Genomic DNA, 24,998 nt, shown 5'->3' with positions numbered 1-24,998 from the left:
AGTGTCAGGGGGTCGTACTGTTTTTGGTAGGTTCCTATATTAGTGTTTGGGGGGCCGTCAGGTCAAATTTTACAATGTCATTGAATGCGTGGTAATTGTGTGCGTTGAAAAGGTATTTTGCATGCTTGTGAAGGGGAATGCGATGCCATGGTTTGCGTGGTAAATGCATGCGATGTAACAGTGCATGCGATGTCGAAAATGCAATGTAATGGCATTCGTTGTTTTGGTTTGAGTTCTGTCGTCATACATCCGTCACTCTACTGTACACTATTAATAAATATGCCTCTCCATGGCACTCCAGTGTATGCCACTTCACTGTGTGCCTCTCCACTCTATGCTACTTACTTGTACTCTATTTCAACATACGCTACTATTTTGTTCGCTATTCCCCTGTACTCCACTCCACTCTATGGCATTCCACTCTACGCCACTCCACTTTATGCTAATCCAATGTATACCACTTCACTTTACCCTACTCCACTCTACGCCACTTCACTTTGAGGCATTTCCACTGTACGTAACGCCACTTTAAGGCATTTCCACTGTACGTAACACCACTCTATCCCACTCCACTATATGCTATTCCACTCTACGCTACTCCACACTATGCCACTCCACTGTACGCTACTCCATTCTATGCTACTTACTCTACCCAACTCCAGTCCACAGCACTCCACTATGCTCCGCTCGACAACACTATACTCCACTCAGTAGGTCTACTCCCCTCCCTTCCACAACTCAAGACTATACTCCACTGCATAGCAATACACAGTACAACAATGTACTTCTCTCAATGCCACTGTACAACACTCTACTTTACTTTATAGCACTTTACGCCACTCTGTAACACTCTGTGCAATTCCTTGTATGCCACTCCTCCGAGTTAATATACTCTAATCTATCTTACGCTCCTCCACTGTACTCCACTACTACACTTCATTGCACTCCACTTTACGCTACTGTATGCCACTCATCTGTACAGCAGTCTATCCCACTCCACTCTACCATACTGTACTGGACTCTATTTTACTGCTCCACTACATTGTACAACATTTTAATCCATTCTATGACATGCTACTCCACTCTACAATACTTTCAGACAACAGAGCACTCCAGTCCACTGTATGACACAACATACCACTGTACAACACTTTGCTCCATTGTATTGTATGCTATTCCACTCTACTCGATTCCACATCACTGTGCTCTAGAACATTCTACTCCACTCTATGCTACGCCACTTCATTGGACTACACTGCACTCTACGACACTTCCTCCTCTATTTCCTAACTACAACGTCTCTGTAACCTTTGTTTTTTTCAGGGAGTTTCAAATGAAAATGTATTTCCTAACTGTAACCTGTAAACTTTGAGAGTGGGTGTGTGAGTGGCTATAAATGTCAGTGAGTGGGTGTATGAGTGACTTTATGGGCCTGTGAGTGGCTGTGTGAGTGGCTGTGTGGATCTCTAAGTAGGTGTGTGAGTGCATGTGTCAGTGACTGGGTGTGGCGCTATTGGTCTGTTAGTGAGTGTGTGAGTGCCTGTGTGGGTCTGTGAGTGGATGTGTGAGTGTCTGTGTGGATCTGTGAGTGGGTGTGTGAGTGCCTGTGTGGGTCTGTGACTGGGTTTGTGAGCTGTGCTATGGGTCTGTGCTGTGAGTGGCTGTGTGGTCTGTGAATTGGTATGTGAGTGATTGTGTATGTCTGTGAGTGGGTGTGTGAGTGATGCTATAGATTTTGTGCATTTGTATACTTAGGGTATTTAAAAGGGAGAACCATGGACTCTGCTCTCAGCAGGAGACAACAAGAAATAAACCACTCATCACAGTCACTACATATCAGATTGCGCTCCATTAGATAAATGATGCATTTACCTCCATTAAGTGTTTCAGATTGTTTTTCAATGTGGAATTTGAGTGGAAACACATTTGATTTGCCTTCATCAAGCCCAAGAAGTTATGAACAGTTATGCTTTACTGAAGTGGAGCTTCAACTGGGGCACATCTTATGTTTATATTTGTAAATGCTTCCAATTGAGGTTTAATTTCTGTGAAATGTGCACCAGGGCCAGACAAGAATCCAGTGGCAGTGCCTCCAAAAGGGCAAAGGAGCGTCGCTCCTCCGCTGAAAGTGAAAGGACCACAATAAAACAAATATATTACCATTATATTTTTCATCCTGGCAGCAGCTGAGTCTGCGAGGGTGGGGCGGGCAGCAGAGAGGAATAGTGGACACAGTGCACTTCAGTTTAAAGTGTGCATGCCTTTTGGCTGACTCTCTTGCGATGGCCACCCTGACATGCGCACAGAAATCACTCCAATCTGAGCATTCTTAGACAATTGGGAGGAAAGCAAGCACAGGCCTCCGGGGTCTGAAGGAGCATTGGACCAGGGCGCTCCAGCCAATCCGGGTCCTGCTCTCATGCTGCCTGAGTAGCATGAGAGCAGGAGTGCCAGGATTGGTACAGGGTAGTTGGACGAGGCTCTGGGGGCCTCCTTCCTGTGCTGAACGAGCCATCGGCTGCCGAGATGAAGAGGCACAGTTGGTAAGTAAATCTTTGTATATTTTAATAATCATTTGATTTAATTCCCTGACAGGCACTGTGGGAAACTCTCAGTACCTTCAACCTCAACTCCAGAGCTCTCAATCGTAGCCCGTTATAAACACTGTTTAAAATAGACCACGATTGAGAGATTTGGCGCTGAGCCTTAAGGACACCGCAATTTTTTTTCACCACTGCTTGAAACTGGGTTAAATATTCACCGCACCAATTTTGTTTGCCGCTGGCCGCCACTGCTCGAACCTGAAGTGGCCTCTGGAGTACACCTGATGTGGTCTTGCGGCATCCCAAATTCAGCACAACGCTGCAAGTCTGGAAGATTTCAAGATTACTCTGTATCGATAGAGACAAAATTAATTTTACAACCCTATGCTTCTGCATTGTGTAGTGCTCGTTTGCCTCAATTAAACTAACTAGATGAAAGGCTTATGACTTTAAGAAAGAAAATAGGACTTGAACATTGTTTCCCTTTGACACGGACAGAGTCATCTAATTTCATTATGAATACAACCGCAAGGACCTACACAATGCTCCAGATGTTCTTTGATGAGTAGGGCTCACTACTCATATACTACTCAAATACTCCAGATTTTGCCGATGCATTCATAAAACCCCAAATGTGGTGTGTTTCAGAATAAGACGCTATGCTCCAGATGGCCCGGTCTCCAGCACTTTACATCCTATGCCACGGATTCTCTCCAAAACCAAACATAATACTCCAGATGTTGCCCCCAGGACTGGATACATTGGTCTAGACGTGGACCTCACATCTGGACACAGTACTTTTGGTGAGATTCAGCAAACAGCCACCTGGATTGTTTTTTTAGAACTAGACACAATATTGAAGTGAAGTCTCTACTGTAGACAATGCTCTGGGTGACTCTTATAGAACACCACTCAGTACTCCTGACTGGGCACCAAAAACTGGGCACAATAATTCAGATGGAATATTCAGAACTAGACAAAATCCTCTAGATGTGACCTCTGGAAATGGGCGCAATGCTCCAGAGGTCGCTGGGTTACCACATTAAAGCATGTCATCAGAAATGCCATTCATTTAACAAGCCAATGCATTCTGCGTGTTCTAGCCTTACGTTCACCCATTGAACCATCTGGATACAAATTCAAAATTACAATAGCTTTAAATAAAAAATGAAGAAAAAAAAATTAAGGTAAAAATTAAGACAGGATATGGTATCCCAGGTGATATGAATGGCAAAATACTCCATACAAGGCCTCAAAGGCTGGCCTTTGGAATTTCTGTTTTATCCATAATTCGGGACTCTATTATGTGTTTCACACGCCTTACATTGATTATAATCCATAGAAAATAACTTTTTTTAGGGGTGGTGAAATCAAACTAGCTTTCCCTCTTCTTGTCATAGGACACATCTCTTGGAATGATAGATGCAGGTGCCTTCTTACACATATCTTTTAATAGTTCAAAGTGTCATTGTTTTTTTGAATGGATGCTTTCCCAGAATGACGTGCAGGTTGTGACTCGGCGGCTACTGGCACCGTCTTTACTGTCGTCCTGTTGTAGTAACAAGAGCTACAAACAGACACATGTGCTCGGGACCCTCCTGGCTGAGCCTGACAACGTAGGAAAGACTGTCTGCCGTTGCTCAGCACTCAAGAACACCAGAAATCGTACGGGACTAAAAGGAAGGTTTGTGCATCAAGAGAAAAAAGCAAAACTCGAACACAGTTGAATCAAGTATACCAGTGTTCACAGTCGGGGGCTATGGAAGGGGAAAGAAGTGCTAATCTCTTGGTTTAGAGTTAGGGTCTTAACAATGGATATACCGCGACCTGGGGATTTAGCAACTCCGGGTCACCGACCCCAGATTGAGAAGGAAATTATCTGGGCACTGATTGAAGCAGGCAGCTGTCTAACCCACGGGGGCGACTGATTTGCGGGGCACATTGGAACGCAGTAGGATAGAACTATGTAATGACAAACTATCCTCACGTAAAATCATTTCATCTTGCCTCCCAAAAACGAAACATGTTTTGGGAAAATTATTTTATCAAGTGTGAAATACCACAGGAAAGCAAGCTGAAAGATTATAGTGGGATTTAAGGGCAGATTTAAAAGATTCCGACCAAACTGACCGTAGTGAATTTTCAAATTATCACGGTAAAAATTGGCAATGCAAACTACAGTAACTGTGATAAATAGTTCAAGTAGAGTCCACAAACAATGCTCTGTCATGTTTTTGCCTTTGTAAATATCACATGTCAAATCAAAAATATATTGTAAATAAAGTTGCCCAAATGTGGGAGGGCCTTCGGAAGCTTTCCAAGAAATGTTAGCAACCATTAATGTTTATTTTTGTCTTTTATATTTTCATTAACTCCATGTAATGGGTATGTGTGTAGCCAATCCTTTTTTCCAGTCAAAGCATTTTGTGCACTGGGTTACTTTTTAGCCCAATGTTAAAAGTTAAACTACCAGTGGTGGCTCCTCTGCTATGGCGGAGGAGCGTCGTCCCACTGCCTTTAAGCAGTGCAAAGAAGAATCATAAAATGATTATAACTTTAAGTTATTGTTATTTTATGCTTTGTGCTGCTTTGCGGGTGGGTGGGGCAGCTCTGCTCTCGGAGCAGGGCAGGGGAGGAGTGGTTTTCCCACTCAATTGCACAATGTCTGTTTGGTCGGCCCTCTCGGGCCGCCCAAACCAGTCATTCGCACTTTCCCCGCTCTCCATGCAGGCTGCATTTAGCCTGCGTGGAGAACAAGCCCAGGTCCCCATTCCCAGGTTGAGCGTCATATCAGGACGCTCAAAACCAATCACAAGTTGCATTGCAGCGTTGTGATTGGTATGGGCAGCCTGGGTGCCTGCCAATCATAACACGGCATTGCAGCATTGTGATTAGTCAGTGGGACCTGGCTGTGCTTCCGTCTGAGACGGAGAAGAGCAGGAGCGGAGACACAGGACCCGACGCAAAGGTAGGTTTATTTTTTCATTTAAAAAAAAATATATATATGCTTGACCCACTCTACCACGAGCGACCCACGACCCGCCCACCAGTGAGCCATGCCCGGCTACCACTGAAACTACAAGTCCAAAAATGCAATGCTGTTAAATACAATAGCAAGACTGAATGAAGGAGTTTGCACACGTCATGGGGCCACTTAGTGTAGTTCCTATATTCCCAATAGGCTCTGCGCATTGGAATAATATATCCTGTAGATTTGACATAGGACTTATGTCTACTAGGTCTCTATCGAATATACTAAACTTAATTGTGAGTGCCAGCTAGCTCAGAGGTCACTACAAACTTTCTCAAATTCACAAGAAGGGATTAGTTTCTGACAACCGCATAAACATGACAACTTTGTCCCCCAAGAATATACGTATCTTCAGAGTCGTGGAAACAACAGATAGATAGTTTACTCAGTCAATCGTGCATGCTTCATTTCATCAGAGGTGCAGAGAAGTAGAGAGACGGGCGTTTTCAATAAAAGGTATTTATTGAACAGTCTTCTTTCTCATGCAAGTAGAGTGAACTGCTACAATCGTAATGCAGGCTGCAAAGTATAATGCATACAGCGACAATAGTATTATAAAATAATACTGTAAAAGCATTGTATGGTTTCTAAACCATATATAAATACATACATAAATAACAATGGCTAAAATTACTCAACTGGTACTTCTAAAATACGCCTACCCCAAAGTATCTAACCTAAGTCTTGTAATAGGGGAGAAGTAAGTGTGGTGAAGCATAGGTTTAGTTTCTTTGCCAAGAATCTATCCAAGAATTCTCTTCGGGTCTAATCAGCTCCATACATTAGTTTAGAATGAAAGAGGTCTGGTATCCCTGTCTCAGGACTCGATTTCCCAACACCCCGCAAGGGGAGCTTGGAAACTTTGGAGCTGGATTCTCGGCAAGAGAAAGGCAGCCTCTCGATCAGTGCGTCAGCTGGAGGGTCGGCTTCCTTTGGCACTTGCTGTAGCGAGCTGTGTCGGGCAAGTAGATAGTCGAACCACTGTGTTGTTGCTATAGCAAGTGAAGGCATATTTATACCTTGAAGGTGCCTAGTTTGCCGTAAAGTTGGGCATAATAACGTCAGTAAAGAACCCCAAGGGAATGGTAGTTCTTTGTAAACTCCATGAATTTTTGGATAAATTTATTATTATTTTTTTACTCCTGGGATATGGAGTCCCTGACTCGGCGCTCGCAGCCCTGCTCCACAGCAACTCTGCCCACAACAGTCATCTTCACAAGTCTCGCCCCCTGACAACTCCTGCTGAAGAGATCGCGCTGCGGGACCCGCGCAGCGGGTCCGGCGAGCGGTGAAGGAGTAACGGTGACAAGCAGGAGATAAGGCAGCAAACAGGGTCCAGCCACGATAATCCAGGCAACAAGGTCAGAATCCCAACGGGGGAAGTCAGGCAGCCACTTTTAGATCAGTGAGCGGGGGCGTGTCCAGCAGGGAGAGCGGCCCAGGTCGAACCAATTGGGCACACCGGGACTCCTGGGATATGGAGTCCCTGGCTCGGTGCTCGCAGCCCTGCTCCACAGCAACTCTGCCCACAACAGTCCTCTTCACAAGTCTTGCCCCCTGACAACTCCTGCTGAAGAGATCGCGCTGCGGGACCCACGCAGCGGCTCTGGCGAGCGGTGAAGGAGTAACGGTGACAAGCAGGAGATAAGGCAGCAAACAGGGTCCAGCCACGATAATCCAGGCAACAAGGTCAGAATCCCAACGGGGGAAATCAGGCAGCCACTTTTAGATCAGTGAGCGGGGGCGTGTCCAGCAGGGAGAGCGGCCCAGGTGGAACCAATTGGGCACACAGGGACTCCTGGGATATGGAGTCCCTGACTCGGCGCTCGCAGCCCTGCTCCACAGCAACTCTGCCTACAACAGTCCTATTCACAAGTCTCGCCCCCTGACAACTCCTGCTGATGAGATCGCGCTGCGGGACCCGCGCAGCGGGTCCGGCGAGCGGTGAAGGAGTAACGGTGACAAGCAGGAGATAAGGCAGCAAACAGGGTCCAGCCACGATAATCCAGGCAACAAGGTCAGAATCAATATTCAAGCAAAGGGGGGTCCCTGACTGCTTAAGCCGATTTTCCAAGAAATCGTTGTGATGTTTTGGTACGGGTGGAAGTAGCCATGCCTGTATTTGGACTGAATGGGCTATGTCTAAATATGGGTATGATTTCTATGCATATATTAGGGCAAATGTGAATTGTACCTACATATGGGCATGAATCGGTAAAATTCCGCTCAGATCCTAAAACGTCATACAACACCAGCTCCACTTTATTATGTTCAACATTACTAAATTTTAAGCATTTAAACCATATCTAAAGCATTGATATGTAAAAAACCCCACCCAAAATACATAAAAATGCATTTGAAATGGTTGTACACAAAAATGAGCATTTGTGCTGTTAATGTTAATGTTAACTGGTATTTATTGAGCGCTCGTACGCCCGGAGGCTTCATGGCGCTATAGGAGGAACAAGGCGCGTCAGACATTTGATAAAAAGAGGCAGCTCAAGGGTGTGCCTGAGAAAAGAGCCAGGTCTTCAGAAGATGTCTAAAACTGAGGAGATTGTCACTCAGTTTTAGGTGAGGGGGAAGGGAGTTCCAGAAGGCAGCTGCAAGATGGTCAAAGCAGCTGCCTCCGAGACGTTTCCTCTTGTACGACGGCACAGTCAACAGAGATTTATGGGTGGACCGGAGGTGTCGGGAAGGATTGTATTTATGGAATAGGTTCCTGATGAATTGGGGGCCAGTATCGTGCAGGGATTTGAATAAAATGCAGCCCGTCTTGAAGGCCACACGTTGTTCCACCGGCAACCAGTGTAATTGTTTCAGGCCAGATCTAACTGATTGCCTTCTGGGAATATTCAGAAGAAGTCTGGCTGCTTGATTTTGAACCAGCTGGAGGCGTTTAAGCTCTCCTTTTGGGAGCCCGAGGTAAAGACTATTGGAAAAATCCAGTCTGGATAAAACCAAAGAGATGACAATCTGAGTAAGGGCGGAAAAGGAAAAAAAGCGTGCAATTTTTAAAATTTTTTTCAGCTGAAAAAAACTGGAGGAAACGACTGATCCCACCTGTTTCTTCAAAGAAAGATCTTCACTGATGTGGATGCCCAAACTTTTTACCGAAGATGACTTAGACGGAGGGGCACCCATACAGGAGGGCCAAAAGCTAGGATTCCAACTATGTATACTCTGTCCAGGCAAGACCAATTCGGTCTTTCCTGGATTGAGTTTTAAATGATTGCAGCTCATCCAACTCAGAATGTGGGACATGGTGTTTTGAAATTGTACCACTGAGTCCTTGGTGTTAAGGGGGAAGATGAGCTGCAAATCATCAGCATAGTTGAAAATGGTTACCTTGGCGTTTCTAAGAGAAAACAGAAGAGGACGCAGGTATAAATTAAAAAGTAGGGGGGACAGCGAAGAGCCTTGAGGCACTCCGCAGTTGGTGGATATGGTGGGGGCCGTAAAGGTACCCAGTCTGACCGATTGAGTTCGGCCAGAAATGAACGAGCGGATCCAACTCAGAGCCGGACCTCTGAGGCCAGCCTGCTCGACACGGTCGACCAAGATGGTGTAGTCGACCGTGTCGAACGCAGCGGAAAGATCCAATAGCACCAAAGCCTGGTGGATCCCCTCGTCCGCATTCCGTCTCAAAAAATTCTGCACCGAAAGAATAACTGCTTCGGTTGAGTGGCAAGGGCGGAAGCCGGCCTGGTTGGGTGCAAGGTACTCAGATTTCTCCAGGAAAGCGGAGATACTATCACAGACATGGGATTCCAAAAGTTTGGCGCAGTAAGGCAACAGAGAAATGGGCCTATAGTTAAGTGGGTCTGATGGGTTGGCTCCTATCTTTTTTAGGAGGGGAATGAGTAGGGCTTTTTTAAAGTTACTTGGGACTTTCCCTTGGGTGAGCGATCCATTCAGCAAGGGAAGTAGACCCTCAGGAATGAGGGTGCCTACTTCTTTCAGAATGAAGGGAGGACAGATGTCGTCAGGGGATCCTGATTTAACTTTGGTAAGAAGCTTGGATAAGGTAGCATTATCAATAAGAGGGTATGAAGTCAAGGTAGCAGGATTGTGAGAAACATCGGAAAACAAAAGAGATGGCTGAGTGGTGGAGATGCTCTGTTTGATGGTGCAGATTTTGTCAAAAAAGAAAGAATTGAGTGAGTTGCAAAGTTCCTGAGTGGGAGTTATCGGAAGGGAGGTTCTGTCACTGGTACTAAGATTTTCCACTATGTTGAATAGTTCTCTGGATTTATTATTAGCTTTGAGTATTTTGTCAGAGAAATGTTCAGTTTTGTGTTTTAGGATAAGCTTGTGATAGTCCCTGCGAGCTTTACGGTAATTATCCTTGTCTTGCTCTAAGTAGGCAGTGCGCCATTTTCGCTCCAGTTGACGGACCTCAAGCTTAAAGTTTTTCAAAACAGGTGTGAACCACTTGTGTGCGTCGTTGGGGCGGGAGCGAAGAAAGTTAGTGCAGGGGGCATGAGCGTCAGCTGCCTGAAGTAACCAACCTGAAAAAGCTTCTTCCATTTTGTCAATGTCCTGGTCGAATGAGGGAGGGGAGGAAGATAAGGATTCAATAAAGGTGGGAATGTTGACACTCTTCCACAGTCTAGTTTTACCTCCTGGCTGAGGTTGGGACCTTCTGCTGCTTACTATGGTGATGGTGAAGTTGATCAGGTAATGGTCCGACCAAATGCAGGGCATGATGGAATTAATAGCAAGAAGAATGTTTTGGGACCAGATTTGGTCTAAGCTATGCCCTTTGTCGTGGGTAGGAAGATGGATGTGTTGAATAAAATTCATATCCAATAACATTTCTTTAAGACTGGCTGCCTGAGGATCAGACTCTGTAGAGTCCAACCATAGATTAAAGTCTCCTAATAATACAATTTTGCCATGGGAGATGGTCAGGGATGCAAGCTGTTCAGCAAAGGATGTAATGAATGTGGGCGAAGTTTGAGGGGGACGGTATAGAAGGATCAAAAGTAATGATCCTAGGTCAGTGTTCAATTTAAAAAGCAGATTATCGCATCCTGTCAAATCTAAAGATGGTAAAGAGGAGACTTGATGAGAGCTGCGAATAATCGCAGCGACACCTCCGCCTCTTTTGCCGGCGGGTCTGTCAGCGTGCAGGATGTAATAATTTGAAGGGACAGCAGCTAGGATGTCAGGCAGGGATCCTTCATTGAGCCAGGTTTCAGAAAGAAATAAGAAGTCTGGCTGGTCGGCCTGAAGCAGAAGGAAAATGTCAAGATGGTGTTTGACCATAGACCTGGTATTTAAGTATAGGCATTTAAGCGTTGTCGCAGAGTTATGAGTGGTAGCAGAGGACAGAGTTGAGCTGTATTTGGGAATTTTGGCATGGATGTATTCGGGCTTCAGAATGCCATATGTGGCCGCACGTTTTAAGGTGTGGGCGGGCGGGGCGGGTACAGCACTGTCTGGGGGTCTAAGTGACAGCAGAGTAGAAGAGGAGTATTTGATTTATGGTCCAGGGGTTGTGGCCCCAGGCCCCGGACTGCCGTGGACGGGCGCAGACGGGCGCAGACGGGCTTGACTTATGCGCGACTTCGGCGCGCATTCGTCGCGCCCGCTGCGCTCGTCCGCTGCGCTCCTGTATGCACATTGTTTATAAGGCCTGCCTCCCGGGAGAACTAGACCGCTAAATCCGGTCCAGCTCCACCCAAGATGGCGGCTCGCCTCACCCTCCACACAAACGGCACCAGCCGCGATGGACCAGGGCGGGTAGCAGCAGAAAATAGTGTCCAGTCAGTGAGTGCAAGTTAAAATATACAAAATGACAATTTTTAAGCAATTTTTAAAATACGAGCGCACTAGCGCTAAAGGTCGCGCTACAGCGCTAACAAATACTGCCAAGTGACTGAGATGTCAGAAAAACGAGTCCGAGGTTCCTCGAGGGCCGGGCTGCTGCCACCAGCCGAGCGTTCTCGAGTAGCCCAGAGCAAGGAAGTGTACGCATTTTAAAAGTGTACGCATTTTAAAAGCAATGGTTTCATTCAAAGCATATAGTATGACATTGGAAATGCTATCCGAATGAATCATGAAATTACATTTATGAAATGGCTCTTAAATACAGAAGAAAAAAGGTTGAGACCATTCCATGACAAAATATATACATTGTTTTGGTTGTGGACAAGGTCAAATATTGTCTCTTGGAAGTATTCAAAGAATTCTTGTTCCCCATGAATAGTTCTACTTTAAGCAAATTACTTTGTGCCCCAAAAAAAAAATCAATTTTGGAAAAAAATTAAATCGTAGAAAAATAGAATTCTAAAGTTAGAAGTTTTGTTTTGAAAAGTGAAGGTCGAATACAGAGTCCCATAGAACACAGTGTGCTAATTTCAAAAGTCAGTCTCATTGTTTGGAGAAAACATCAAATCTTCTAAGCTGGTAAAGAATTCATCTACCACAGTAGGTGAAAGTTAGACCACTTCATTAAGAAGACCGAATGCACAAAAATGTGAAGAATCGCCGTCAGCGTTAGCCGCATTAGCAATGTTCGCAGGAGATGGAGATGGTACCTGTGTGCCTGTCGATCCACGTATCTCACCGTCAGCAGTTTGCGTCTGTGAATGCCGTCATCAGGATTGGTGGCCGCTGGGGACAACACAATGAATGAGCTGTTACCGAACCAAGCAAAGTATCAACATCCATTGGCAGGAGTGATGGGAGTGTCAGACAGATGTCCAACATGCATTCTTCTCCACATAGCAGGCATCGTAGAACCAGTCAGATGCAATCTTGCCAGATTGGTCGGAATGAGAGAAACCACGTGGTATTCAGATCTCTCAAATGAGCCAAGCCCAGAATCTGTATCCTGCGCTCACGACACTTCATTGCCAGGAGAGTGTTCTCTAAAGTAATCTGGGTGTTGCTGGTGACTGGACTTGCCATATCAGAGCAGAAGGAACAAAAATAGTATTCCTGCTACGAGTCCCAAAATGAGAGGTAGGCCGCCAAACACAGAGTGCACGAAGTTTGGAAATATCCAGGGTACTGCTTCAAATGGTGCCAACAGTCCCGAAAAAACTGTCTTAAATACATGTACAATACCACTGGTATCAGACATGTTTAAGATACGACCTAACATTTCTGTGAAATGTACAGGGCAGTTTGTGGATAAAAGGGCATGTATCTCTGCAGAGGACCTTGCAACTTGTAGTTCATACGTCTCTTTGGACGAGGTCAGTGGCACAGTTTTTTGTAAAAGAAAAGCTTTCATTCTGCTTAAAGTATCAATTCGTATAGAAGAGATGTTCAGTGAAGGCCATAACGGCGACTCCCCGTCTGTCTTAGTTTTAGGAAACAAAACTTGCATACAACAAGTGACCCTGGCTGACACAGTTACGAGATAGGCTATTCCTGGCAACATGCCACAGCAGCTGTGATCATTCAACATAATATAGCTTCCATTAGAAAGCTGCCTAAAAATTGGATCTATCACTGCAGCTGGAGAACCTTGCAGGTGGCAGGATAAGTTGGTCGAAGAACCGTCACAGGCTCTGTGTAAGTTAATACCCTGGCATAAAAGTGTACCGCTTAGTGCAGTTTTGCAGTTTGTACCACTAAGAAATACTTCTTTTGCCCCACTCCAACATCTGTGTGTATATGGTAATTCCCAAGCTGACTTGATGTATTCTTTACCCAAACTTTCATATACGCCAGCTGGTATATGTTTCAAACAATATTGAAAATGGAAAATTGTGACAGGCAGAGTGATTGTCCTGTGTATTAGCCATTCTATTGCAGGTTTTTCTGAAACAGTTAATGGTAATCTTTTCAGTTTCTCAATGCTCAGCACCGTATAGTCTGCTCCTCTTTGTACCAAAGTGATTTGTTTATCTGTAAGGTTAAATACAGAAAACAATGACGTGGTGTTGATTAGACGCCATGGCACATATCCAGAACGAAGAATTTGTAACGTCCAGCCTAAATGCATTATAGAACGCAATTGTGACTGTCCATGCTGTATCTTGAGCAAGTCCTGTTCCATTATGTCTATGGCAGAGGATACTATGCTGTCCAAAGCATAAATTCTGGATGACAGAGTCGTTAACCCATTGTCAACTACAGAGAGATTTCTCTAAATTAATACAATCAATTTCTTTTATTCGTTCTGCAATCTCTGCTTGTGTCGCTTTCCAAGCTTCATTATAAATAGCATATATACCAGCATATATAAAACGTTTAGGAGGCCCTATTAAGAAGTTCCTCAAATCAACGCCATCTTTAAGTAAAGATAAGTGTTGTTTTACCTCTGTTAGTGTGGACTTTTGTAGCCACTCAAGGCACAGTTTTCCTACACTGTTTGTTGTTACTATCCCTGGATGTTGTCTCTGGACATATCTTGGATTTGGCCTAATGAATGTGAATTCTTGTGTCTTATTCAGGAATCTATCTTGACAGTTATTTGTGTCTGTGGGCCAGATTAACCATTTTTTTCCAATCAGGATCAGTTCTGTTTTTAAGTAAAATTGTTTTTATGTCGACCACCCCCTCTGTAGTGTTTTTACTATCAGGTGCTGGTGTAGGTATGGACGGTTTGTTCAAATCTTTTATTTTAGCTAAGCCAAGACAGGATGTCTGTTGGACAGTGTCATTCAAAAATATTATTTGTTCAGGGATAATGCGGGCTCGAAATAAAATTTCTATTCCCTGCAACTGCCAGTCTTTTGTACCCCAGACAGTTTTTGTCTCAATGTAATCTCTCCACAAAGTCAAAACCTAATGTGGACAGCTGAGCATAAAAGGCAGCAGAATAAATTTGCTTAGTATTAGTCAACATACTTTTCGTTCCTGTCTTATTAACATTTTTAAAATAAAATGTTTCTAGATTTGAGACATTAAAACCTGAGAAGTATGGACATTTTTCATAGAATGTTTTTGAGCTACCCTTTGGTGGCGTTGGACAATGTTCCCATTGATTAAAAGTATAAACATTTCTAGGGTTTGCAGATTTGTGCAAATAATGATGACCGTAGTGATTATAACAGTACATTTGTTCATAATCTGATGAACCTTCTAAGTATTCATGTTTTGTAAGTTTTGCAGACATCTCTAAGTCTGACATCATATTATTAACAGTCTCAAAGTCCCAATCATCAGAAAATGTGCTGGGTGAAACAAAGTCACTCAAGGAAACCTTGAATTGGTGTGGAATCTTCAACAGCTCTGCAGGACCAAAGATGTCATAATCAGTTCTGTCCCAAGCTATAGCACCAGCTATAGGAACGGCTGTGATGTTCACTGATGGTAAGTCTCTTTGTTCACGATGAGATGATTTGCGTGGCTTGAGGAGTAAGTTGATGTTCTTACTTGCTGTGTCCATTTTACTATATCTTCCATTTATATGCATTCCCAAAGTTAATACAAGAATTAGCCAAAGTAGGAGGAAAAGTACGCCTAGCACAATCCAAAGTTCAACCCATGGTAAAACCAGATACGTCTTTTCCAGTTGATGAAAAAGTTCTGTTGCTTGTTCTTCAAAATTTCTTTTAGCTGGCATTGTTTCAGGTTCACTGGGATCCTCGGAAAACATATCAAAGTTAATAAAATAGCCAGAGGCAGTTCTTTCAATGGCAGGTATTGCATCAGGATTACTTGAAGTCACTGGTGCTACCGGATCCTTTGTCATATTAGTATAGTCAGATGCTATATCATTGTAGACAGGTGTTTCTTGACAAACTGTTATTTGGGTCTCAAGACGCACAAGTTCCATGGCTTTATTGCTTAGACCTTCTTTTCGCACTGCAGATTCTTCAAAGGTGTTGAGTCTCTCAGTTTGAACCTCTTGGATAGTAGCCAGATTTGGTCGTCTGCTACATCTTTGGAGTCCACTTGGCCTACTACTTATGATTGGCCACATGATGTGGTTTTACCAGGTCGATAGATATGAACCGGTTCTCTTTTCTTTCAGCAAGGGGCGGCAGTAACACTGTTCTTGATCCGTGGATTGCTAGCACAGGTACTCGTTGTCTGTAACAAGTCCCAAATTCCTTCTTGTCCGTGATCTTTTCTCTGACTAGATCCCCAATCTTTGGAATCCAGGTAGGTCGTGCTGGGACGGGTGGTTCCCCTTCAGTGGTTGTTGGCTTCTGCAATGTGTTGCTTTGACTTCTCCTTGTTTCATTTAAGTCCTGCAAAAAAGCCAAACGGTCTTTGATATCAAAAGGTTTTTGTTCTACCACTGAAGTGTGACGATCAAAGGTCCTGGACAATTATTCTAGTACAAAAAGGATTTCATATGGAGTGATTCCACTCAAAGAACTTCTTGGCAGATTATTTAGACTATGTTGGACACTTATTAGATGTTTAATCCACCCGTCACCCGAGCCTAATACTCTAGCTGTTATAGATTGCTTTATGTCCCGGTTTTTTTCTCTCCACTTCAGAATTTCCCTCAGGGTGGAATGGACTAGAAAACCGCAATGCAACGTCCAGATTGGCCATGGCCTCTTTGTAAGCTTTGGAGCTAAATGCAGGACCCTGGTCAGAGTGTATTGTGCCGACTGCGTATGTGCCGATAATGACTCGCAAATCTTTTATAACAGTTCGGGCGTCAGCCGAGCGCTGAGGCCACATCCAAATAAATCTGTCGTAATAGTTGTGGGACCGCATTTGTCCATAGGGACGTCTGCGTATAGATAGTCTAATGCTGTCTAACAATGGTGTCTGTACTGGGCTGGCTACCCTGTAGTCAGGTATCTGGTGGCGTTCTTTGCTGCGATTTCTGTTGCAGTCATGGCAATTAATTGCAAATTCATGAATGTGGGCATTCATCCTTGGACACCAGTATGTCTCCTTTAATTCTAGTATAGATTTAGAGATCCCTTGATGTATCTGACCCTCTCCCAAATGTGCTTCCTGTATCAAAGCTAATCTACGTCTCCTGTTTGGAATTACTCTATCCTCCACTCCAGGGATTTGAGCAAAAGGAACAGAGTTGGCATCAATTATGTATGAATATTCAAGTGGATATTTTTGAGGTAACGCTGCACCTCTGCCTTTGCTTGTGGCATTGACAGCTAGCATTATTTCGCCGTCTATTTTTGATTTCGAACGAGTGATTGCAGCTACGGAAGCCGTTTGTACAGCTACCTTCGGGCTTCATCAGCCAATGAATTCCCTGCAACGTGAACGCCATCACGTTGATGACTCAGTGTATGGATCACGTGAGGTCTTTTGTAGTTCTTTTTGTAACTGAACTACTTGTTCCCAAAGCAACTTATGCTTGATTGTGCCACCTTTTGCGTCTTTGAAACCGTTTTGAATCCAGTTCTGCAAGTATTCATTGTAAGATTGAACGCAGTAATAAGAATCGCACACTATGAGTGTGGGGAATTCGCGATCAGTATTTTCAAGCGCCATCTTGAATGCTTGTTGTTCAGCTCGCTGAGCTGTACAATCTCTGAGAGATTGCGTTTTAGTGACCATAGGCCGGAATTTACCATCGCGCCAGAGACCTTTAACGATCGCACACGCAGCACTATAAGCTTGTTTACCCCCAATTGCGGGCTGTGCTGATCCGTCTGTATAAATTATACAACCATACTGTTCTAGAGGCAGAATCTCAGTGGGCAGAGGACATTCTTGTTCGTATTGTAGAAATTCTTGATTTTTCAAGATGGGGTCAAAAACGTATTCAACGTCTGTTGCAGCAAGAGAATTAACCCATTGTGTCCATCTTGATTGTAAAGCCTCCACATTCTGAATGCTTGCTTTTGTCAGTGCCTCTAAGGCAGGTACAGGAGTAACGACATTATGCGTTTTCCCCGTGCGAGGGCTGCCTCTTTTGCTACTGCAGTTTGAACCGCTGTCAAATTTTTTCTGTGGAAGTGAATTTCATTTCAGCTTGTGTGTACAAGTGTGATTTATAAGCAATTGGTACTTTTTCACCTTCATTAAAGGTTAAGTACGTGAATCCGCATCTTCCTGGAATATTCGGATTACAAAGTTGCGTACATTTACACGTGTATGGAAATGTGTTGTTGCTAACATGTTTGTTTGCACTGAATGCTAAATTTCTGCGTATTTTTTAGTTCAATTAGTTGTTTTAAAATCAGGTTTGATTAATTCGTAGAGAGGTTTAACCCTTTCTCTGTAATTTAGAATGTATGTTCTCTCGAAATTTAGGAAACCTAGAATTGACTACGTTTTTCAGCGTTTTTGGAGGTTGGAGCAGCGCACAGTTTTCTAAAAATTTGGCTGCCAGGCTTTTGCCTTCACTTGATAACTTGTATCCCAGAAAAAGGACGTTGTGGTGGGCAATTCTTGAATTCTTAAAGTGGAATTTATACCCATCAGAGGCGAATCCAAGTATAATGGTATTCACTATGTTCAAGTGCCTGTCCAAATCATCGTCTGTAAGATAGATGTCATCGACATAAGATAATGCATCATCATCATACGTGTGTAGTAACTCTGTTACTCTAGCTGAAAATAACCCTGGACTATTCTTGAATCCATGGGGGAGATGACAGAAGTGACGTTGTGTCCCCATAATTGAGAAAGCGGTCAAGTACCTGCTTTCAGGTGCAATGTTTTGACAGAAGAAATCGTTAGAAACATCTAATGTGGTTTTATATTTTTTACGCACAATGTTATTCATTAGTGCTGCACTGTGTGCATTTTATACTGCAAAGGTTTTGCAACAAGAGTTTAAATGTCTGTAATCCAAAACTAGGCAATATGTATTGTCTGGTTTGGAGACAGGAAACAAAGGATTGTTAATTGACGAGGTGCATGTTTCAATCACCCCTTGGTATTCAAGTTGATCTAATATCTCTCTGACCTGTTTTTAGCTTCTTGCTTAACTGGCTACTGCCTCTGTGCAGTTGGTTGAGTTTTTAACTGGATTTTATGGTGAGGTGAATCCTTATCCCATCCTACATGATTTTTATATAATGCTGGTGCCTGGGCTACAGTCCATTTTCTGGCATAGGTATATTTTAAGTGAATTGGAATATGATTGGAGAAGGCTGGCATAATGATGTATTCGCCATATGGGCACTCCCTGACAAATTTTGGTGGCCAGTCTTTTTCAACTAGAAGAAAGTCATAACCCTTAGAGAGCTTCTCCCAAAAGAGTTCTCTTATTTTCCTAGTTATGTGCCCCTCCATCCGGAGCGTTATTTCATATAACTTATGGGGTACACTAACCCTGGTATCGGCAGTTTCAAATTCAATTCAATTCAAATATAGCTTTATTCGATTGTTAAAGGCAATCATAAAAGCATACACGATAAAAATTAATCACATTTCAGTTCATTTTACAAAATCACCATGGGCCCGATGTAGGTAATCCCAGATTACCGATTCTTAAATACCGAATCATACCGATTCGGTATTTAAGAACAGGCAAATGGGATGTAGGTAATTTTTCCGAAAAAATTACCGAATCGGCCCATAGGAATAAATGTCAATTACCGAATCGGTAAATACCGATTCAGTAATTGGGGGAAACATTGAAGGGTGGCAGGGTGTCACTTTGACACCCTGTTGCACCCCTCAATTGAGTATGGGTGCACATGTTGCAGAAATACATGCCCTAAGGGCATGTATTTCTGCAACATGGCACTTTTGGAAAAGTTAAAAAAAATGCTTTTTCAAGGGTTTTCATTATTTACCACCAACTTCTAGTTGGTGGTAAATAACGAATCCTTTACTGAGAAATGCTCTAATTTGAGTGCTTCCTACATCCTGGATTCAGTATTTTACCGAATTCTGTATGTTGAGAATTCGGTATTTACCGAATCCTTAAATTACCGATTCGGTAAAATACAGAATCTTTAAAAAATGCCACCTACATCTGGAAAGCCCAATACCGGTCGGTAACGGCCGAAATTCGGTAATTTCGGCCGTTACCGACCGGTATTTGGCTACCTACATCGGGCCCCATATTATTAAAAAGAACATATAAAAATATAAACATCAATTCATTAGTGGGAGATTTCCATTCAAGGCAACCTCATTAAAATGCACTGCATGATCATAGTTTTGCTGCAATATATCACTTTTTCAAAAAGACTGTGATTATTGCAACACTTCTTTCGTTATCCAAATATTGTATACATAACAGGGCCGGACGACATTGGCGCAGACCCATCTGTCTCAATAAAGGCAGTAAGATCCTGCGCCTAATAAATATATAATATTTACAAAATAAAAAGACGTGCATAGTTCTTTGGGGCGACACATCGTCACAGGAACAAGGCTGTAGATCACGCGACCAGTCATTAATGGTTGGGAAACTAACCAATCTATGAAAGATTCCAAATCTAAAACGAGATAATAAAAATCTGTCATAATTGCCAGGAACACAAACCAGATAGGGTTGAATATTAAAAGTGGTTAATAACAATTTATGTTGCAGGACAGTGGGTTTTAAAACCTCTGTTGTTAATCTTAGGGTATCCAACAAAGTCAAGCCCTCATTCCTCAAATCTTTCCTTGAAACCGCTGAGTTAGTTAGAGGATTTAGAAAGTATTCTGGTTTACCAATATCCTTGAAAAACTTAAACACATAACTCAGCCATGGAATCCTCATTGCTCCTTCCAATTTCAAAATATCTGACACAATATCCCTATTAAGATTAGTTTCTTCTTTGGTCCACAGCCTGTGCCATAAGAGCACAGGCTCAAGCTTAATCAGATCAGATATGAATGGAAGTCCTAATTCTGTGTGGCAGTTATAACTAGAGGTGCTATTTGGTACGGCTAAGATAAATTTCAGGAAAGAGTTTTCAACTACCTGCATGGAGGTCGGGTCTACAAAACCCCATACCCCACTCCCGTAGATAGCAGCAGATACACCTTTGGCTTTATAGATATTAATTAGCTCAACAGGCCGTCTTGTACCCAATTTTTTGGCAAAAGTCTTAAGGGCAGCAGTAGAACGGACCATCGCCAGTTTTCTAGCTGCTACTGCCTGAGCCCATGACTTGTTCTGAGCAAATATTATACCTAAATAGGAGAATCGCTTGGTTGCCTCAAGCGTCTGTACTGCAATAAAAATGGCCCTTTTGGTCTTAAAATCCTTGCCACAGCGCATGATGAATGTTTTAGATGAGTTTACCCTTAACCCCAGATCTTTGATGAAAAGGGTAAAACTATCCACCACGCGCTGAAGGCCTACTTGGGTAGGAGACATTAATACAGCATCGTCTACGTACAAAAGTGCCGGAATTGGTCGCCCGGCTAGGTATGGGGAATCTAAACTATCTCTGCACAAGGCTCCCTCCAGACCATTTATGTACAGATTAAAAAGGAATGGAGCCAGGACACATCCCTGCCTGACTCCACTTCTGATTGGGATTTTGGCATAACGGACGCGAGCTGACGCGTCACTATAAAAACGTTTAAGAAAATAAATAATATTTTCATCAACCCCTAATTGTCCTAGCGGTACACAGACAAAATATCGATTTTTAAATATCGATATGCAAAAATATCGAAGTTTAAATATCGATATACAAAAATATCAAAGGTAAGTAATATCGACAGTCTAAATATCGATATTGGTATGATATCAGTAATATCGAAGTTGTAAATATCGATGTTAATAATATCGAAATTAATAACTTTGATGTTACTAATATCAATTTTTAAATAAATTTAGTGTATATTATATTGTATTTATTATGTTTTATTATTTATTTTTAATGTTATTTTATTAAATATTGTCTTTTACTACTGTAGCGGGTTGTGGGTTTATAGGGGAATAGGGTGGGAAGTAATTTAATTATGTTAAATTAATTATTAATTATTAGGAATTATTAATTATTTAATTGAGAATGAATTTTAAATTATTTTTAATTAATTTATTAATTGATAAATATGTTCTGTAGCGGGTTATGGGTTTATAGGGGAATAGGGTGGGAAGTAATTTAATAATAATTAATTAATTGATATATGTTTGTACATATTTTAATTAATAATTAATTGGTAATGAATTTCTATTAATTACTTAATTAATTATTATAATGATTAATTAGTTGGTAATTAATTATTATTAATTATTTAATTAAATTAATTATAGTAATTTTTATATATAATTTATTGTTATTCTTAATTAATTAATTGTGCAAAATAATATTAATTTTTAAATTAAATTAATTACAGCAAATGTGCTAATATATTTACTTTATTGTTATTGTTAATTAATAATTAATTGGTAATTAAATAATATTAATTACTTTTGGGTACAGGGGTATTTTTAGGGTTCAGGGTCAGTTTTCAGTTCATGGGTACAGGGGTATTTTTAGGGTTCAGGGTCAGTTTTCAGTTCATGGGTAAAGGGGTATTTTTAGGGTTCAGGGTCAGTTTTCAGTTCATGGGTAAAGGGGTATTTTTAGGGTTCAGGGTCAGTTTTCAGTTTTTGGGTAAAGGGGTATTTTTAGGGTTCAGGGTCAGTTTTCAGTTCATGGGTACAGGGGTATTTTTAGGGTTCAGGGTCAGTTTTCAGTTCATGGGTAAAGGGGTATTTTTAGGGTTCAGGGTCAGTTTTCAGTTCATGGGTAAAGGGGTGTTTTTAGGGTTCAGGGTCAGTTTTCAGTTTTTGGGTAAAGGGGTATTTTTAGGGTTCAGGGTCAGTTTTCAGTTTTTGGGTAAAGGGGTATTTTTAGGGTTCAGGGTCAGTTTTCAGTTTTTGGGTAAAGGGGTATTTTTAGGGTTCAGGGTCAGTTTTCAGTTCATGGGTAAAGGGGTATTTTTAGGGTTCTGGGTCAGTTTTGGGTTTTTGGGGTACAGTCGTACAGGGTAAAAATTAAATAAATTTAAATTAAATCAATTAAATGAAATTACAAAATATAAAATTACATTAAATTATTAAGTTTTTAATTTATTTTAAATGTATATGTATTAGTTTTAATTTTTTAATTATGTTTTAATATTTTTATTTAATATTTGTAACATTATATGTATTTTATAATTATTTTAACATTATTATTAATACATTTAAAAAAACGATATTTTTAATTTCGATATTTTTGTACTACGATATTATTTTTTCGATATTTTTGTACTTACCTTGTTAGGGATAGGATTCCGATATTTTTGACTTCGATATTTTTGTCCCGATATTTTTGTATGTCGATATTTTTGATTTCGATATTTAGTCAGACATTCGTCCTAGCAAAGTCCACAATTTAGAGTGAACCATGCAATTGAATGCGGCCGAGAGGGCCACAAAGGCCAGGAACATGTTCCCCTTCTTGGCCCTTGTGTACTTTCCCACCAACATTAAAAGATTTAGACCCTGCTCCACTGTTCTTAGGCCAGACCGAAAACCATATTGCAAGTCAGATAAAATAGAGTTGTCATCGGCCCAAACCAAAAGATGGTCCAAAATTATCCGCCTAGCTATCTTCGTAAAAGAGTCCAACAGGAAGATAGGTCTATAACATCCCAGATCGTGTCTATCCCCCTTTTTGAAGATAGGCACGATTATGGACTCTACCCAGGTAGACAAAGAACCTGTAGTACAACTTGCATTGAGCACCTGGACCAGAAGGGGAGCCCACAGAGGTATAATAGCTTTAAAAATGTCTATAGGGACACCGTCCGGGCCAGGAGCCTTACCACCCTGACTGGCATGAAGTGCTTTTTCAACTTCATCCAAAGTGAACATCAAATTCCTTGATCTGGGATAGAGAGTAGGTGTACAAGGGGAAGTTGATAATACCTCTCCCTCATATACCTGGGCAAAATGCCCTATCCAATCTGCTTCTGGAATTGCTATCTCTATTTTGGGGCCGATCTCTTCCACTAAAAAGGGTGTTCTAACAATCTTCCAGAATCCTGCACTATCATTATTTACAGAAGCTGAGTGCAAGGCTTCCCATGCCTCAGCTTTTAACATGATCTTCCTGTCTTTTACAGCTAGCTTGTATTCTTTTCTAAGTCTCCTCACCTCCATAGCACTTCTTGGGTTGCTGTGCAGTTCTTTCTTTAGAAGTGCATAACCTTGGGTACATTTAGAGTTAAACCATCCTTCCTTTTCTCTATTATTTTTACGCTGTCTCATAAGGGAATTCCTAATTTCATTTGTGATGGTTAAAAAGGATGCAAGGAGAGTTTCAGGGGAGGAATCTTCCCCCAGGCATATCACGAGCTCTGACGTGCATTTACCGATTACTATATTAAGTATTTCAGTTTGGTTGACCATGGCCCATCGTAACGAGTACCCGTTTGTACTACCAATAGACAGATTTTCACGCATTCTATCTATTTCAGTATGACTCCTTAAGGGGTTCTTCATTGGCAGTAAGATGGCCATATAGAGCGGGAAGTGATTGCTTAATGCGTTGTCTGAAACTTTAAAAGAATAAATTCTGTCGGCATGATAATTAGTTACAAAGGTATAATCAATGGTAGAGCAGCAGCCCCTACAATTAAATGTTGGGGGTAAAGAGGATGGTAGCGCACATACTTCATTAACAAATCCGAGGTCAAAGTTACAAAGTACTTAATTTAACTGTTCACCCAGAGGAGTGTGATTAAAATGTGATTGACACAGGCCCTCTTCCCATGCCACTCCACATCTATTATCTTCAGCCATTCTACTTAAAGTAAAATTAAAATCTCCCACCAAAAGAATCATCATCGGGGGCGGAGTCAAGATGGCGGGTTGATGCCCCAGGTGAAGGAGGTAGCGTGGAGTAGCTTCTCTACCGCTACGACACTGGGAGGAAAAGCGTTTGTTTAACGCTTCAAGATCTTGAAGCTGGAATAGACAAGAGGAAAATGACACGGAAGCCTGGAGTCTGCCTCATGAAAAGTCTGTCACGGGAGAAACTCAGAGAGGCGAAATATTAGACCCCAAGACGATCGCAAGACGAGCAGACGCCAAGACGCCAAAACTGAGAAAAACCGAAATTTCTACAAAAGCTGTCACTTATCATAATCGTCGACCTTACACATCAACTCCTCAACATCATTTGTTCAGAAGGACACCATGATACATTTATGATTTTGGTTTTCTTTGTTATCATTGGAGCTGATGTACTGTTATGAATTGACCTGTTGATTTGGATATACTGCCTTTCATAACTTTTATGTGAAGAGTTTTGTTCTATGTCTATCCCCATGAACTTCTTTATTAGATTAATCCTTTTACATAAATAACTTTAAATATTATTCGTTTTTGCTGTGTATTTCTTCTCTTTATGGTATTTGTTTACTTTTCGTCTTGAAATTTGAAAATTAACTGTGTAGTAATCCTATGGATACACTTGGTTCAATCTATTGAAGAACCGATAAGTACAAAACAATTCAAGTGAAGTGACTCTGTGAACTAAATTCCTTGTAGTCATCTTTTACTTTAATTACTTATCATAATCGGCGCTGATGCTGCAGTTCGTCTGCCGTTTGAGTAGAAGGATCCTACCTGTTTGGAAACTTAG

This window comes from Lissotriton vulgaris, chromosome 2_1 (genome assembly GCF_964263255.1).
Source record: "Lissotriton vulgaris chromosome 2_1, aLisVul1.2, whole genome shotgun sequence".
In the NCBI taxonomy this organism is placed as follows: Eukaryota; Metazoa; Chordata; class Amphibia; order Caudata; family Salamandridae; genus Lissotriton; species Lissotriton vulgaris.
Note: the sequence above shows the minus strand (reverse complement) of the source record.